Genomic DNA, 17,069 nt, shown 5'->3' on the forward strand with positions numbered 1-17,069 from the left:
AATGTCGGACCTCCTGCCGACGGGCAACGAAGGAGCCGTCACAGTCGTCCTCCAGCTGCCTGGAGCAGTTTTACAGGGAATAACCGGCACGTCAGCGGAGATCTGCCTCAAATATGATTTGATTTCGAAACACTGTCAGCTCCACCTACTCACATTTTCAAGTCCCCGGTGATTTAAGACAAGAGGAGGAACAGAAACAGGATGTCCCGGTTTGAAGGAGACGATACAACAAAAGAAGGCTTTTACTTCTTCTGATTTACAACATGTCTGAGATTGAAAAGAACAAACCATGATGCAATAATAATAAGATGCAGGACAAATCATGTTGTTTGCTTTACAGAGCTTGAACATGAACTTGAATCGTCTTCAGAGGTTAGAATTTAACTATTTCACTCCCATCTTTCCAGAAAATGTGTGTGTGCATGTGCGTGTGTGTGTGTGTGGTTGACTTCTCCAGAATTTGGTCAGATTTGGTGCAATGTGATACTAATGTGAAATTAGTAAACGGAGACTAATCAGGAAACCAGCGCTCTGTTGTGTTTACGTTATCAGGCGACGCCGACTGATTCTCCAACCGCTCAATTCAAACCGGCGGGTTCAGAAGGGTGGATTTAATTTAAACAGCTTTCCACTTCAACCGGCAACTAAAAGTACACGTTAAATTATTTTTCTTAAACGTGGTTTCTGTCATTTTAGATATTTCTCATGTTTCTGGTTTTAAATTTTCATGTGATGCTGTAAAAACAGGTTGAAATGTCATGATTGACAGCTGAGACTGACTCATGACTGGGTGACTGTGGCTCCGCCCTCTGATCCTTGCGGTGGAGCACGACGACAGCTTTGGTATTCAGGATGTTCTGGTTTAATTTCAGGATAGTTGGAGGAAGCAGAGACACGTCCTCCGTCTGTATTGACAGTCTCTGCTCGAAACATTCTATAAAAAAACAATTTAAAACCCTTTTTAATTGAAAAAGCAACAATGACTCATTTCAGGATATTTAAAGCGTTAGAAATATTTCAGCTGCACATTTTCAGCCGCGAACAAACAAACACTTAAATTTTCCTCTGACGCACGAAGCACTTTGATGCGTCAGCTCTTCTCCTGACCTTCTGTTTGCTCTAATTAGACACCGCACTGAGAACAACCACGATACGACAACTGTACAGAGAGAATGTCAGACCAGAAATAGAGGAAATAAATACTGAAGGGAGCTCTGCTTTGTTTTTTTCGGTGACAGGTTCAGTCTCGTCATCCTCGATGCTGAACCCACCTCTGGATGAGAACTGATGTATTCTGGGAAAACTAGTGTCGTCTCACACAGCTCTCGAAAACAAACAAACCAACCAACACAGTTCACCTGTGATGTCACCGTCTGACACTCGAGCTTTGTTCAAACATCATTTAGAGACGTGGACATCTATCGTCTGCACACAGTGAAGTCGTGAACGTCTCAGAGTGAAACTTTCAATCCTCATCTCTGCTCCTTCTGTTCTGCTGCTCGTCTCAGGTTGTGTTGACACTGTCATTGTTTGTAAAACTGTTATTTTCTCTCAGGGCGGATGTGAAAGGATTTGGACTGAAGCTCTTCCCTCATTGTTCTCTGAAATCAAACATGAGGGACCTGACTCTAATTACACAGTGAACATATCTTCACAGATCATTTATCTGCTTTGAGCTTCGACCGGTGGAGATTTCAGGAAGTCAATGCACGTGGAAAGAATCCTGTAATCGGTGTGTGGACATTTTGCTGAAGAGATGTTTGTTTGTCCATTTGATCATCATCTTGTTATTTCCTGCACAGACAGAAGTTTAAACTCTCTCTCCACCTTGTAGTTTTACGATGAAATCTCTAACGACACTGAGCCGCAGATTCAGAGAGAAAGATGAATTTGTTTCCAACAGTGAATTAAAATACGGTTGTTTTCTGTTCAGGGACTCATTCATGAACTCTGGTTGTTTTTCTGGAGTGTGTTTTCAGGGAAGCAGCAGCCGGAGGCAGCTTGCTTTGGGACAAACTCAAATACTTTGGTTGGATTCAGGTTGAAAAGCAGCTTTTTCAGTCACTACTTCCTCTAAACATCTTTGACTTTGAAAAGTTTGAAAACTCAAGTGAATCACAGCGAGCGAGTTTTAATATTTGTTATCAGCAACATGGAAACTCCTGCTGCTTTGTCCCGTCTCCAATTTTAGGATTAATAAAACTTTAATGTGATAATTAACTCGACTCTGATTTGGGGAAATGGAACTGTTTTGTCCGGCCATGCTGTCATTTAATATTCATATTCAATTATACATTCTAATTACAACTAACTAACTAATAGTCTTTCCAGTCATGGATCTCAGTGGTTGACATTTTATCAATTTTTAACATAAATTCTGAGAAAGTAATTGAGCGAGCAAGTTTTTACTGAGTGTGTTTGTCTGTAAAGAATCCACGAGTGTGTGTAGAGTTTATTTCTGCACATATATTTAGCTGTGTGTGTGTGTGTGTGTGTGTGTGTGTGTGTGTGTGTGTGTGTGTGTGTGAACATCCTGAGCACTGCAGACACTCATCTGCTGCCTTGACACCTTGTCAGTGCCTGGATAGGAACACAACTGTATAATCATCTGCTAATGCTTCTGAAAAATAACTCAGCGGCTCAGGGGTCGGACGTAGGAGGATTCAGAATCCTAGCGACTCATGAGCACGTCACACTGAAGTGTTTAGTTGTTATGAGCAGGCAGGTTTCTAACAAGATGGAGCTGCAGTGAAAATCCAGCACTTGTTAATATATTTATCCAAAACATCAGATATCAACCTCGTGTTGACAGAAGAGGAAAAGTCAGGGGACGACTAAAGTCTTTACGATTCATCACAGAGAAACAAGAAAGGCTTTTACGAGATGTTATTTCCGATCCTTCTTGACGATGAGAATCACACAGAAGAGTGTGCAACTATTCCAGGAAGGAAAAAAAAAAAAAAGAAATCAAATGAAGGTGAAATTCTCTCCATCATAAATATCTGAGCAACAGTAACAGTCACAACAACATTTGCTTTTATTGTCTGAATCATCTCTGAGCCTCAGTGGATGAGTTCAGTGACGAACACTAAGTGACGTCGAGTGGAACAGCTCATGAACTGCAGCTGCAGATAATCATCGTCCATAATCATCTCTCCCCGGGAGATTCACTGTGGATCCTGTGGGATGTTTGGTTTTCAAATGTTCGACCCTCCCACTCAAACAGGTCAGCAAGCAAACGAGATGAGTCCTGAGTGTTGATGAGCAGCACGAGGAGCGTCACACAGCTGGAGAAGGTTCCAACTAAAATCGAATGGAGGTTAAACTGCTTTAGGAAAAAAAAGAAACACATCAGAGGACAATATGTTTCTCACTCCACATTTTAATGGATGAAGGTGTTTTAGTTTGAACTCTCACAACTCGTTTGAAACCATTTCCTGTAATATTCTACCTCCTGTGCAGGGAGAAGGTTTTAATGTTCATGAGTGAATCCAAATGAAAGCTAATGCTAATTGTGATAGTTTTACTCTCCGTCATAAATAGTCTCTGTCAGCACAGACAAGCGTCTGTGACTCAGTGCTGGCTGCTCTGTGATCAGATTTACAGCCGAGAAAATACCAGAGTCGCACTTTTCTGATAGAGTCGATGAAATATTGAGAAGTTTTTCACGGAAGTTTATTATCTGACTCATGATGAATGTTCTGCTGCTTTTATTGTGGCCAATCATGGACATTAACTTTATTTATGTGCGTCTCTACTGTGGTGAAGGTTAAAACACAGAGAGAAATACACAGAGACGTTTCTGTTGAGTTTCTTGTTTCTGGTGCCGTTTGTCTCTGGAGCAGAAATCTCACAACCTCAGATAATAAAAACTAAGAACAGAGAAACTAGATGATGGTGATTTCAGGAGCCCGACCTTTCAAGGGCATACTCTAAATGTACTCAGGTACATTTACTCAAGTACAAACCTGTGTGACTTTGATTTTACTTTATTTTATGAAATACTCCAGAGGGAAATGTATCTGGCAGTTATAACAACTTATGTCTTTGGAGGCGAAGGTGTTAACGTATACAGAATACAATTATTTATTGAAACCATAGTAGATACATTAGAGTAAAGCTACAGGTTACTGCATCAATAACACAGTAATATTTCCTCTTTCTTATTGTACTTTTACTTAAGTGAGTTTGTGAATGCAGAACTTATACTGTTGAGTTGTTTTTGTGGTATTTGTACTTTTACCTGAGATCTGAATGAATCTTTTTTCCTCTTGAGACACAAATTATCCAGAAACACACCAACATGTTTAAATTGGTGATAAATTGCTTTTTTATTCTGATCTGTGTTCCATGGATGAGGATTAGATTGGCTTCAATTCAACTATTTTACTTCAGCATCTGAGCAGGAAGGTAAAAACACAAACACAATACAAACATTATACAAATTGCAGTTATATAAATACATTTATTTAGAATATTTTCCATCTGAGTAAACTTCAGAAAACAAAACATTATTCATATTATATTTCCTGTATAATCCAGAGAGTTTAATGGAACTGTTTTGGTTTCAGGTGGAAACAAAGCAGCTGCTGTGAAATAAATTTCTGCTAGTAAACTTTCAGTGTGTGAAGTTCTGATGAGTTATGGGCTGAGTTACAGCACATATGGAGGAATATTGGTTTACGCTGCAGCACAGTTGTGCCGCTATTGTCTCAGCTTTAATCATCGTGTCCTGAAGGTGCAGCGCTGTTTAGCTTTTGTGTTTCTGAAGCAAATCCAATCTGTGGTTGAGAAAAAAAAAAAACTGCATTCAGGATTTTGATTGCATCTCAATTATATGAGTTTTGATTCCCAGGAGACGGAGGCGCTCAGGATTTGATGGCGTCCTCAATAGAAAAGCTGTTTACAGGAATCTAGACGTCAATCAAAATGAAACATGGCTGAATGTTGTTTCTGCCTCAGTCGTGTTTTCAACACTGGAAGTAATTAAACATAACTTATGAACAAAGACACAAGTATGCTAATGTGGGAGAACGTACAGAGAAAATACAGCAAAGACGGACAACTTCAGAACCTGTCTCCAGCATGAGTCCACTCCTGTAAGACGTCAAAACAGAAGCAACAATTCATGAAGAGTTCCCACAACACGTTATCATTTCTGCTCCAAAACCCAGAACGTCCTCCTCCAGAGAGTCGGACAGATTCTGTGGTCCAGGATTCAAAGGCCCAAGGATGTCAGTTTTGAATTTGGACAGTTTACCAGTGCTGTGTGTCAGTCAGTGGGGGCGGGACAGCCTTCAGTCTGTGGACTGGCTTGAAGGTGTCTTCTTTCAAGTCCTCAGATAAACTGGAGCAACAACGATCGGTTTGTTTTTATTTCTCCACATCGAACACATTCACAGGTGCTGATCTCTGATCTCTAATTTTTCTTAAAAGTCAAACATTTTTTGTTGTTGCAGCACTGCTTTATATCAGACTGAATTTCAGAGCTTTTATTTTGAAAAGTTGTGAACTTGGGCATGAGGACACCTCTGACATGGACGAAGTATGAAACAATAACACAAGTTAAGTTAAAACTCATAAAAGTCACGCGTGAAATGTTGTAAAGAAAATTCAATTTTTTGAAAAATACATAAAATCTTCAGTGCAGATAAACCAGGTAGGATGAACACAAAGTTTTCTAACTTCACTCTGCGACACAGACTGTTTATAAACAGCTCCAGCACACAAACATTAAAAAGCGACGGCGTCTTGTAGAAGTGTTCGAGGAAAAACTCGCTAATGAAGAGGAATGATTCCGAAGCAGCTCCGCAGCATCAAAGGACAAGAGGACACAACATTACACGGGTTGAGAAGATCACAGACAGAAACGTTTCCATTCAGGAGCTTCTCCAAACCACAGTGATTTTACTCTTGGACACTGACCAGCTCCACTGGAGCAGCTCCATCGTCATGGAGAGAATATGTCTCTGTTTTTACAAACCACTCTCGCAGACATAAACATCATCGTGTCCAAATTCCTCCAGGAAGTGTGAGGCCCGGTTGGCAGAGCAGGGACCACACTGGGACGCAGGCGGCGGGAACGAGGCCAAACCGACCCTGAGCCTCGGAGCTGCCCGCGCTGCCACAGCAGAGAGGATGAAAGAAACACATTTAAATGAACCGTGTTGCCGCGCGTCTCCAAGGACTCTGCCGTCCCTCGCTTCCTAAAAAATGCCCAAGACGTCACTAATTAGACAGAATCTTTTCAGACCAGTGCACAGAATTAATACGGATGAATCTGTAAATATGCCGCTCGCATCACATCAACAACTGTGGTGATTAGTTTCAGCCACAAACGAGAGAAGGAAAAATACGGTGTTACGACAGGAGCAGACTGAGACACAGCGTTTCCCCTCAGGCCACAGGACTCAACCCTGTGAAATCAAACTGTGCAATATTGTACTGTACACTACTTCCAAGTATCCGTCCTTCACTGCTATATTTGCTCTCATCATCGTGTATTATCTTATTACTGTGCATTCTATAGAAAATGATATCGTCTGTATTTTATTATCTATTATTATATATATTCTATCACTTAGCTTATAATTTATGACCTATAGTGTTATATAGTGTATATTACTTATTTACTGCTTCACTTGTGCTTCTCACAGGATTATACTTGTAGAACCAGTGTGATAATGAACGTGTTGAATCTACTGTTGCAGTGACGTCCTCAGACGTTCTGCAGAATAGAAGTTTTCTTTGAGCCTGAACTAAAAACTTTAAATTATCTCAACCGATCAAATAATTCTTTGGTCAACAAAATGCAAACTAATGAATAATCCAGGGAGCACGTTCTGACCCTGAGCAGTTCTAATGTTACGTTCCTGCATTAATGTGCTGCTCTGTGACCATGTTAACAGAAGTCCATTATACAGTCGGTCATTTCTTTCATAATCGCTTCCTCTGTACCCTCCAGCTCTAATGATATGTTTGCTGAGAGATTATCGAATTAGCAGTGGAGCAATACGCTCGGCCTCGATCCACTGCCTGTGTGCTTTGTAGCTTTTGCAATTGAATATTATTTATTAATTAGAGCGACTCAATGAGCGGCCTGAGCTTTGGTTTCTCACCCCGAGCTGAGAATCCACAGAGGGACCATCGGCTCCGTCAGATACAGAAACATAATGAACTCTTTCTCGTCCATTCACCAAACAGACATTATCGGTTTTTAATGTTGGTGTAATCACTTGATCGTTATCATAACAGCCCGAGTGGAACGGGGAGTTTATCCCACTTTGGATCTGAAATCACAGCTGTGGTTCAGAATATGGTTTTATTTCATTATACACAGCAGAGGAGTAGAACACAGAGCTCCGTGTAATGTTTGTGAAATTATTTTATTTTATTATTATTAAGCATTTTTTAAATAAATTGTTCATGAACATGTTTTTACTTTTGTTGAGAAACACCAGGTGAATCAATAATTCAAACAAATAGTTGCAGTCCTAGTTTGATGCCTTCCAGCGTCACCATGACTCATCAATAATAAATCAATTCAACATGACCTGAACTGTGGTTTTTTCTGACGTGAAAGAAAACTTCATGTCAAAACTTTTCAAATCTACGGAGGAGTACGTTTTTAATGATCAGAGGATTTTTTAAAGATTTATTCAACAATTACCTTCATCTGACAAATCTACACTTCATCTATCAAACTGATTTTCAAGCTGAGTAATAACATGATCTTAGAACATTTCCTCTAAAATTCACCGTGACACCTTCATTTAAACAGAACATCCAATGGAGACATAAGCTGAAGTCACATCAGCTTAATGGACAAATAACAAAGTTAATTAGCTTCACATTCTTACAGAGTTTGTTTGCAGAACACAAAAACTTGGTTGTTTGCTCCGAATAAGAAATGAAATTATTTTGATGACCCACACTCACATCCGGTTAATTACCCATGAAGCCATTTCCATAAATAAAAGCTCCTGTTCATTACAGCATCACAGACGGCCCATCCGTCACACAGGACTAATCCAATGAGCACGCTGACTCTGAGTTATCGCACCTACGGCCTGATACTGGAATATTCCACTAGTTCAACTCTGCTCGTTCATCACCTGGATCATCGTCTGACTTTTCATCTCGTGCCAATTTCAGTTTATAATTTTGATTTATACAGTAAAATATCTCAATGTTGAGCAAAAACGAAAGTTATCTGATTCGTAGAGAACATTCCACTAACGTTAGTGCTTCCTGAACCAACACTGGGTCATAGTTTTGTCACTTTTGAATTTGGACACAGATATTGAACCTGTAAACATTAATTCTAAAAGTTTTCACTTGTTGTTGAATCATCAAATAACATTTCTAACTTGTAGACTTTGATTCAGGAGCAAATAACTATTCTCTCTATTGATTAACCTGCTGTTTACTTTTTTAATGAGCTGGTTATTTGGTTCAAAACTGTCAGAAAATAGATTGTTATAATTTCCCACATACCACTGTGACAACTTTAAATGATTTGCTTTCTTGTCTGACCTTTACAAATCCAAAGATGTTCAGTTTATTGTCACACGACAATAAGTTTGTTAATCACTGCAGAGTTTAGAGTTTGTGAAGTGTGAAGTGATGAAATAGATTTTAATTTAGCCTTTTTCTAGTTTTATAACAAGATTATAGAAAAGTCGACATTACTCTAGCTGCTGTCATGTTAACAGAGAGAATTCACTTTGCATTAAGTATGTTGAGATGAACACTAGATACAAATATAATTATTCTACATGTCCACCGCAAACTTGAAAGTGAATAAAAAACAAATATTGTTCATGAGACAAAACTTCACTCCACCATGTAAATCATAAACCTCAGAGAAGAAGCCTGTATGACTTCTTCAGTTTCCAGGACAGTTAATCCTTTCAAATATGATTTTTATCAGAGTCAATTAAACAATTACATGCTCCATTTGACAGCAGATCGCAATGTCCTCCATCATTTTCTACTTCACTACCCTCCGGGTCTCTGTAACCTTTGCACAGTATTTGATTAAATATTGGTGAACTGGGAAGTGACTGATCTCAGTAAAACACTTTGAATTTGAGATAATTGTCTGTTTGAATTTATTCCGACGAAGAAAAACTTTAAAGTTGCTTGAAAGTATTTTTTTTTTGACCGGAGCTGTGAATACGTTTAAATTAGCCGTCCTCATTGCTTTAGTCTTTAAGTGGAAAATAATAATAATTGATAATATGGAAACTTTTATATGAGGTTTAAATCCATTTAAAACCTGTGTATTTGTAAAGTCACTCGTGTCACTAGTGTTTGTAGTGGTGTTGGAGGACAGATTTGATAAAAGCTGTATTTGACTATTTGATTATGTTGAGTTCTTATTTTGCAGCACATGTTTTTTATCTAATTGATGAAGCTGCATTCTTAGATTTCTTGTGTTCCAGCTACGTGCGTCTCTGAGGTAAAGTGTGTTGAGCTCTCAGGGAGTCATCTTCTCTTTATCTCAATATCTTGGTTTATTTTCTGATTTTAAATGTAAAACTCATTCTATCACCTGCTTTTCTTCTAGTCTACCAGTCAAACGTGAGAGTAGTTTGTGCATGAATCTCACTAACAGATGGTAAAAGTTATTTTATTTTATTTTAGTTTCTGGTGGCAGATGAAAACATGTTTGGCCGAGGTCATAAAAGAACTTCTCCATCTCAACTGTGCAATAAAAACTTAACACATTACTTCTTGTAAATTGTTACTTTACCACACTGGTTTTTATTTGCACAAAAAACCAAAGCTTTAAAATTAAAACAGGACGAATGGATGTGAACTTGAAAAATTGTAAACTGATAAAAGTTTCAATCAAAAAAATAAAAAAATAAAAATCAATTGACGTGTTTGAATTGAAATACCATAAATACGCATAAAAAGAATTTGATAAGAAACAATTTGTTCAACAAATCAAAACTGAAGATAAGAAAATAGGAATGTAATCATGCTCTGTAAACTTTAGATTCAAGCTTTTCAAGATAAACAGTTGATGGAAAAACCAGAGAGAGCTGAATGTGTCTAGACAGAGAGAAAAGACAGAGATCACAAAACGATGAGACAGGACAGGCCCTGGATTTAACAGATTTACTACCACGGCCGTGAAAAGCTATTTTTACTCTGCTCCATTTGTAGTAAACAGCGGAATCACACACTGAGATTGCAGTTTTTATCACCACTGTGGAAACCCATGTGGAACATGGGATTGAAACGTGACATTTATGTTTGTTTCATGTATTGATTTCAGGAACAATAAAGTCTCATCTGTCCACACAGATCTGATATTTTCATCTGCCGCAATTTCTCCTGTGTTTGAGTTTGACAGTCGCAGGCTTCTTGTGGCTCTTTTTTCATTTTAGGGGCTTTTTATTGTTCAACTAGAATGACATCAGAAGAGGGCACGTCTCCCTGCAGCCCCCGAATGAAAACACATTTAAATTCACTAGATTTAGATTTTTATTCAGATCTGCACCAAATTATACACAATCATAAATATATTTTAGTGTCAGCTCCAGATCCATGAATTATTGAAAACAGTTTACCTCAGGATGTTAAAGACAGTGAAAAGGTTTTTAGTGAAGAGGTTTTGGTTTAATCCTGCTAACAAGCTAACGGACAAACAAGGCGATGCGTGGCGGAGGTCATAAACCAACTTCTCCACCTCGTCTGTGTATACGAACGTGACTTTTTTGTAAATTTCCACTTTGCCACACTGGTTTTTAAAAGCACAAACCGATAATGATGGAAAACGCACTCATTGTCATTACCTGAAAGATATAAAAATATCTAGATGCTTTATGACTGTTAATTTCATTTATCAAAGTGTAAAACAAATCATCAATCTGAAGGATTCATATTATTATTATTATTTTTATAATCCTTGGTAACACCAGTCAGAGTAAGAGACACACAGGCAGATTGAGACATAAAGTCCATGCCCCCCCCCGAGTATGTAAATGAACTCGGCTCCTCAGTCACCTGGAAGACAAAAAGGTACGAGCGGGCAATTGAGTGGAAAGTTAATGTTTGTGTTGTTATTGCTTCTTCTTGGCTGATGGAGACTGATGGAGACTGATGGCAGTTCTCACCTTGACACGTCATCCATCAGCTGTGGTGCTGTGGAGATTGCTGGGTCGCACGTGGACTGGCTCAGAATGAAGTGTGAAGGCAACAACGCTCCATCACAATAAAGACCCAGATTACAAAGATGAGGAAGAAAGAATGAAGGTCTGAACTGTTGTAATCATCCCAGAGGTTGTTTACCTTCAGCACGAGGGTCGGTGAGTCATTCCCACCGGCCTTTGTGAAGATGAAGTGACGACTGATGATGTCATTTTTAAACGTTACAGTGTCCAACATGTGCTCATTCTTTCCTCCCGGTGTTAGCTCCTTAATTATCTCCTTCCTGTTTCCTTTCCTTAATCACTCTTCCACCAGCTCTATTTCTTCCACTGCAGCTGTTTGAATAACTTGGATGTTTTTACTGTAACTGTCCAATTAATACAGTTCACTGGTATTAACACGTTTAATGAATTTACAAAACTGTGTAGAGAGTAATGATGTTGACCCGACAGTCGTTGTCTTTGTCGGTTGGTTGGTTTTTTTGCTGCCTGCATTTTGTCCTGGCTTGTTTAGACACAGTTTGTTGTTTCAGTTGTTAAGTCTGTGACGTAACTTATCTTTAACTAATGTGCAGACATTCAGGGTTGATTCAGAATAAGTTCTATAACATGTCATCAAATACTGGTTAACACACGTCACAACTCCACAAGTAGACGTCTTCAAATTCCCTTTTTTAGTTTGATCATCCCAAAAGCAACTTTTGAACCTAATAAATACATTTAAATAGTTTCCCATTGATTTTCTTCTTCATAATCTTGGAAGATTGAAATACAGAAATACAAATATATACCATGAACCTGAAAACGTCAGTGTTTATTTGAATATGTCAAAATTCAGAACCCTAAATTCAGAGAGAACCCTAAATCCAAAGGTGAATATCAAACATACAAGCAGGTGGCAGCTTGTGATCAAGAAAGCTCTTTGACTGCACAGGTCCCATCTCATACTGTAGGAGAGCGATACAAGTGTAATCTGCAATCACAGTCTTTTTTACAAAGATGTGATTTCCTCTGGACATGAGCCTTCTGGGATATCAACAAACTGAGAGAGGACAGAGTCTCAAAAACCAAATCATCTGGGGACGAGATGAAAGAGGCTCGACTGTGGTTTTGATTTTGTCCTCCATCCTTGCCTGATCGTCTATTTCTCTTTTCTTCCTCGTTACTCGTCTCCCTGCTTCTCCCACATCATTCTAAATGATTGTGTCTTCTGCCTTTTTAATCAACGTGCCGTCCCACCACGATCTCCACGACACAACGCTGCACTGAGCTCACAGTTTCAGTCGAATGTCATCATGAATGTTTTTCTTTCTCTATATTTTAAATCTATTTTACCTCATTAATATGTAAATTTAAGCAGCAAGACTCCAAAATCTAATCAGATCATCTCCTCCACATGAGCCTGAAAATTTTGTTTCAATTTAATTAGGCAACTTAGCTCATTAATTAGCTTTTTTCATATCTGATTTTCATAACTGTGTTTGTCTTTGCATTCTGCATCAATGGTATCAATGTGCTGCGTTTAAGGGTTCCAACGATTTCTGGAAAATCACTGTGTCCTCATTTATATGTGAATTCATTCAGGTGCTTAGAATTATAATATAACCTGGAGTACCTCAGGTGGAAGTATGAAACTTCTAGCGTCATTCCTCAGTGACTCTGTTCACAGTCATTTGTCGAGAGTCAATGATGCATGACGACATATTTACTGCAAACAACGTTTTGTTACTGACACAACGATCATCAACTAAATTAAAAAAAACATGTGGATTGCAGTTAATTAAAAATGTCTTCTACAGCAGAGGGATTGAAACGGCTGTCGGACACGACGTTCTGTGGATGTTCCTCCGATGTTTGTTTGCTCTGTGGAAAAATCTTCACATTTAAAAACACTGAACAATGAAAATGTGTGCATCTGTTCCTCAGCTGTTCTCATGTTCAGCTTTTGTTGAATATGTGTTAAAAAGATGTGGATTGAATGTAAACTGATCTACATTGTGTTGGCAGATCATTAATTGACTTTGAAATCGATTGTTTAAATAACAGACACATCTCTTACAGCCTTTCCTGCAGGACAGTTGCGTCTGCCAGGTGTTCCTAATAAACGGACAACTGAGTGGATTTCAACCACGTCTTTGGTCTTAATTGCAGCGCTCTGTTTTTTGTTTTTTTTATATTCTGCAGTCCAGCAACCTTGGCACATCATCTTTAATTATTACGAACAAGAGCAAATTTCTGTTTCCAATCACTTCTGACAAAGTTGTCTTTGCTAATAAGAACAACTTGTCTGCGTTTCAAAGCAGCTGCTGTTTCATCTGCTCTTTGACAGGATGGAGGAAGCTTCACTTCAGCAGCGAGTGATTGGCAATAAGCAGATGAGCTGCCAGCTTCTATTACACAAACCACGTCACCAGGTATTTATTGCATTGTCACTCAGAATTTGGAGCATACGCAGCATCTCTAGAGGCGACAGCTTGTCGGATTAAAAAACACATTCCTTCCAATTAGGACGCAGATAAAGAATGTGATTGAACAGTGAGGCGTCGCTGAGAAATACCTCGACATACATTTCGAGCTCAGCTCAGGGACTTCATCAAACACACCTCACAGTGCGTCCCAACATAAAGCCACGGGAGGCACAACAGATATTCAGGAAAATGTTCAAAAGCTTTCTGGTCGAGTAGATCGACTGAAGGCAGCTCAGGAATCCAACAAATTTCATTTTGCCGTTATTATCGTTATTGAGCGACGGCTTTTACAACCTGCTTCTCGTTTTGTTTGTCACTTTAAACGATGCTCAGACTTACAGCTCAGAGAATCTGGATTTTACCAAACTGGAAATCAGAATCCACTGACTCTTCAACCAATCAGCACCTATAATCACGATGAGATATAATCAAGATGTTGTGCATTTGATGGAGTAAATGTCATAATTAAGATGTAATTTATTCCTTCTCTCTTATCCCCCCCTCCTCCCTGTATTCTCCCAGGCTGCCTTGCTGCATCAGCCTGGGCTTGGTGATTTACTGCGTTTCCCAGAAGCACTTTCAACTCTCCGCAGAGAGGGATACATCACAGGTGCATCTCGGTCCTCTCATTTCATATCTCCCACAACCTCCGGTCTCGTGTGGTCTGGAAATCGATTGAGGTCCTCCATCATTAAGGTCAGTTCAGTTCTCCGAGCGCTTACTTGGTGGAGCGAGGAGGAGATCGAGAGCGAGGGAGGCAAAGACACAAATAAGACGAGCTGTAATATGACTGAAATCAATATCGAGATATGAACAACAGTGAGAGAGACCCCACTCGGTTGCACTATAGATCTGTAGTATGCCGACAAATTGATCATTTAGAAATGTAAAAGCATCCTAATAGGTGTGATAGCTCTTTTCTATTTTTTTAAATGTAAATTTAAACATGCAATATGCAACTTCAGCCGCTAAGGGTCTCTCACTCAAAGCAATAACAAAAAGATCTAGTTTGATGAGGCCGTGAAGCAGCGGGGGATCATGGGAGACGTTGTCTTTACCAAGGTGACAATCTACATGAGGCGACACAGGTCATGTTCACATATGTTTTATTCACATTACGCTGCAAAAGGAAATTAATAATCGTGATCCCATTCAAACAGCGGAAAAGGACAAAAACATCTGGCTAGCTAACACGCTAGCAAAGTGTCGACGCTATCAGGAGGCGACAAGATGACATGTCCCGTTACCTTGAATAAAATCTGGGATTAATCTTGGTTTGAACATTGTTTGAAACATTTTGAATGATGTAAGAAAAAATCTGGATAATATCCCAAAATGTGTCACTTAAATTAATTTGTAACTACTTTAATAGTCGATTACGTTTTTTTGATGTTGCAGATGATGTGAGAATATTCAGAGATTGATGGTTAATATAATTTTATGAAGAGTCTTCACTTAATTACATCACATTGACAAAATGGGATTAAGCATTAATCCTAGAATAGAAACAACTGAGTGTAACTTTGAGTCTGTCTCTGTTTGAGTAAAGTTTAGAGGAAGCTCATTATTCATTCAGGGGTTTCAGGGGATACAACAAGATGCAGGTTTCTCTCGTCACAGGGACGGGTTTCTCACTCCTCGGTGAAAGGTTCATACATCAATATGTGAACTATGTGTACACACATGCATGCGGAAAACTCTGCCTCTGGAGATAAAAAGTTTTCTCAAGCAAACACCTTTTCACCTCAGAAATGGAGAGGAAGAGTGAGATGCCTGCAGAGCTCACAGGCGAGTTTTCCCATCATCCGCAGCTTCAAAGGCTCCACAGCCCTCACATAAGCTGCAGAATCACTGCCTGATCATGAGCTCTCGGTTTGAAAAAACCAAAAACAGACCATCTAAACCCAGTTGGTGTGAACTCCAGAAGATGAAATGGACATTTCAAGAAAAAAAAATAGAAAACTCTCTTTACATTCTCTGATCGAGGTTGATCCTAGAAATATTTATGTGTGCCTCTTGTATGTGAGAGGAATCCTGCACTCTGTCCTGTACTTACAAGCACCCCCATCCTTACACAGTACTTAGTTGAAGCCCCTTTAAGTGAGTGGAAATTAATGAAGGAGCTTTAATAAGGTTTTCTGAGCTTCAGGACACATATGTGATTTTAATTTTACCAACATTATGGAATTGTTTGCACCACACAAACACTTTCACATGCAAGGAGCACAAAACAACACTGAAGAGGTCAATGAACACATTCAAAAACACATTGGACACGAGAAGAAGAACATGCAAAGACAAACACATTCAAACACATATATATATGCTACACCTCCTTGAAAGCAGCCAATCAGAGAGAAGAAACCATCAGACTCTGACACCCACAGTGTGTTTCCATTTAACTCATCAGAACAGACGAGAGGAAAATCTCTTTAACTGAATCTGAATGTGCAGAATAGGTTTCCATACCTTCTGCCCATTTAGAGGTTAACTTTAACAATGTTACACTGATGAGCTGTTGTTCTCATATTAAATTTGCTTTCTTGATAACAGTGTCGTCTTTTCTGATGAGTTAAATGGAAACACACTGTGAGTCTGAGAGTTCTTCTCTCTGATTGGCTGCTTTCAAGGAGTTGTGGCCTATATATATGTGTTTGAACGTGCTTTCTCTCAGCGTTTGTCTTTGCATCTTGTTGTTCTCTTGTGTACCTGTCCACCATATCGTCTCATGTGAACTTAGGCCTCTCCAGTGTTGTTTTATGCTCCTTGTTTGTGAAAGTGCAAGTTTGTGTTTGTGTCGTGCTAAGAATTTCATAATGTTGATCAATTTAAAAATCCTTCATGTGTCTGTGTGAATTTTCAGACTTTGTTCTTTTAAAACCTTGTGCTAAACAATTTAAACTCACTCACAGGGGCTTCGACAAAGTGTCGCGTGTGGGTCTGAATACTTATGTCGATATGATCCAACAGTTTATAATTGTATTTAAAAAAAAACGATTCTGTTTTTACTTTATCAATTTGTGATCTGAATAATTTCCAACAGACGGAACAACTCCTTCAGCAAACCAAGGACACAGAGTTAAAACAAGATTAATTAATGCTGCAGTACATTTAAAATTACAACCTTCAACCACAACGTTTTTTATTCAGGCCAATCATTGTAATTTTAAAAGTAATAACACAACAGCAAAATTATGCAGATATTATAATTAACATTTGTTTTCAAGTATCTGTACCTTGTATTGTGAGAATAAGGGAGAAGTCAACTGAACTGTGAAGTCCTAAATATAATAATATGATAATATGGTAGATGTTTTACTGGTGAACAGGTCTGGACTCGGACCTGGGGATGAGGATGTTGTTAATGTTGCATCAGAATCATCTAACTGTAACTCTGACCTGTGATGGATGTGGGGATTTGGCCGGAGGAGGAAGAAGC

The sequence above is a fragment of the Paralichthys olivaceus genome, chromosome 13 (assembly GCF_024713975.1).
Source record: "Paralichthys olivaceus isolate ysfri-2021 chromosome 13, ASM2471397v2, whole genome shotgun sequence".
Classification (NCBI taxonomy): Eukaryota; Metazoa; Chordata; class Actinopteri; order Pleuronectiformes; family Paralichthyidae; genus Paralichthys; species Paralichthys olivaceus.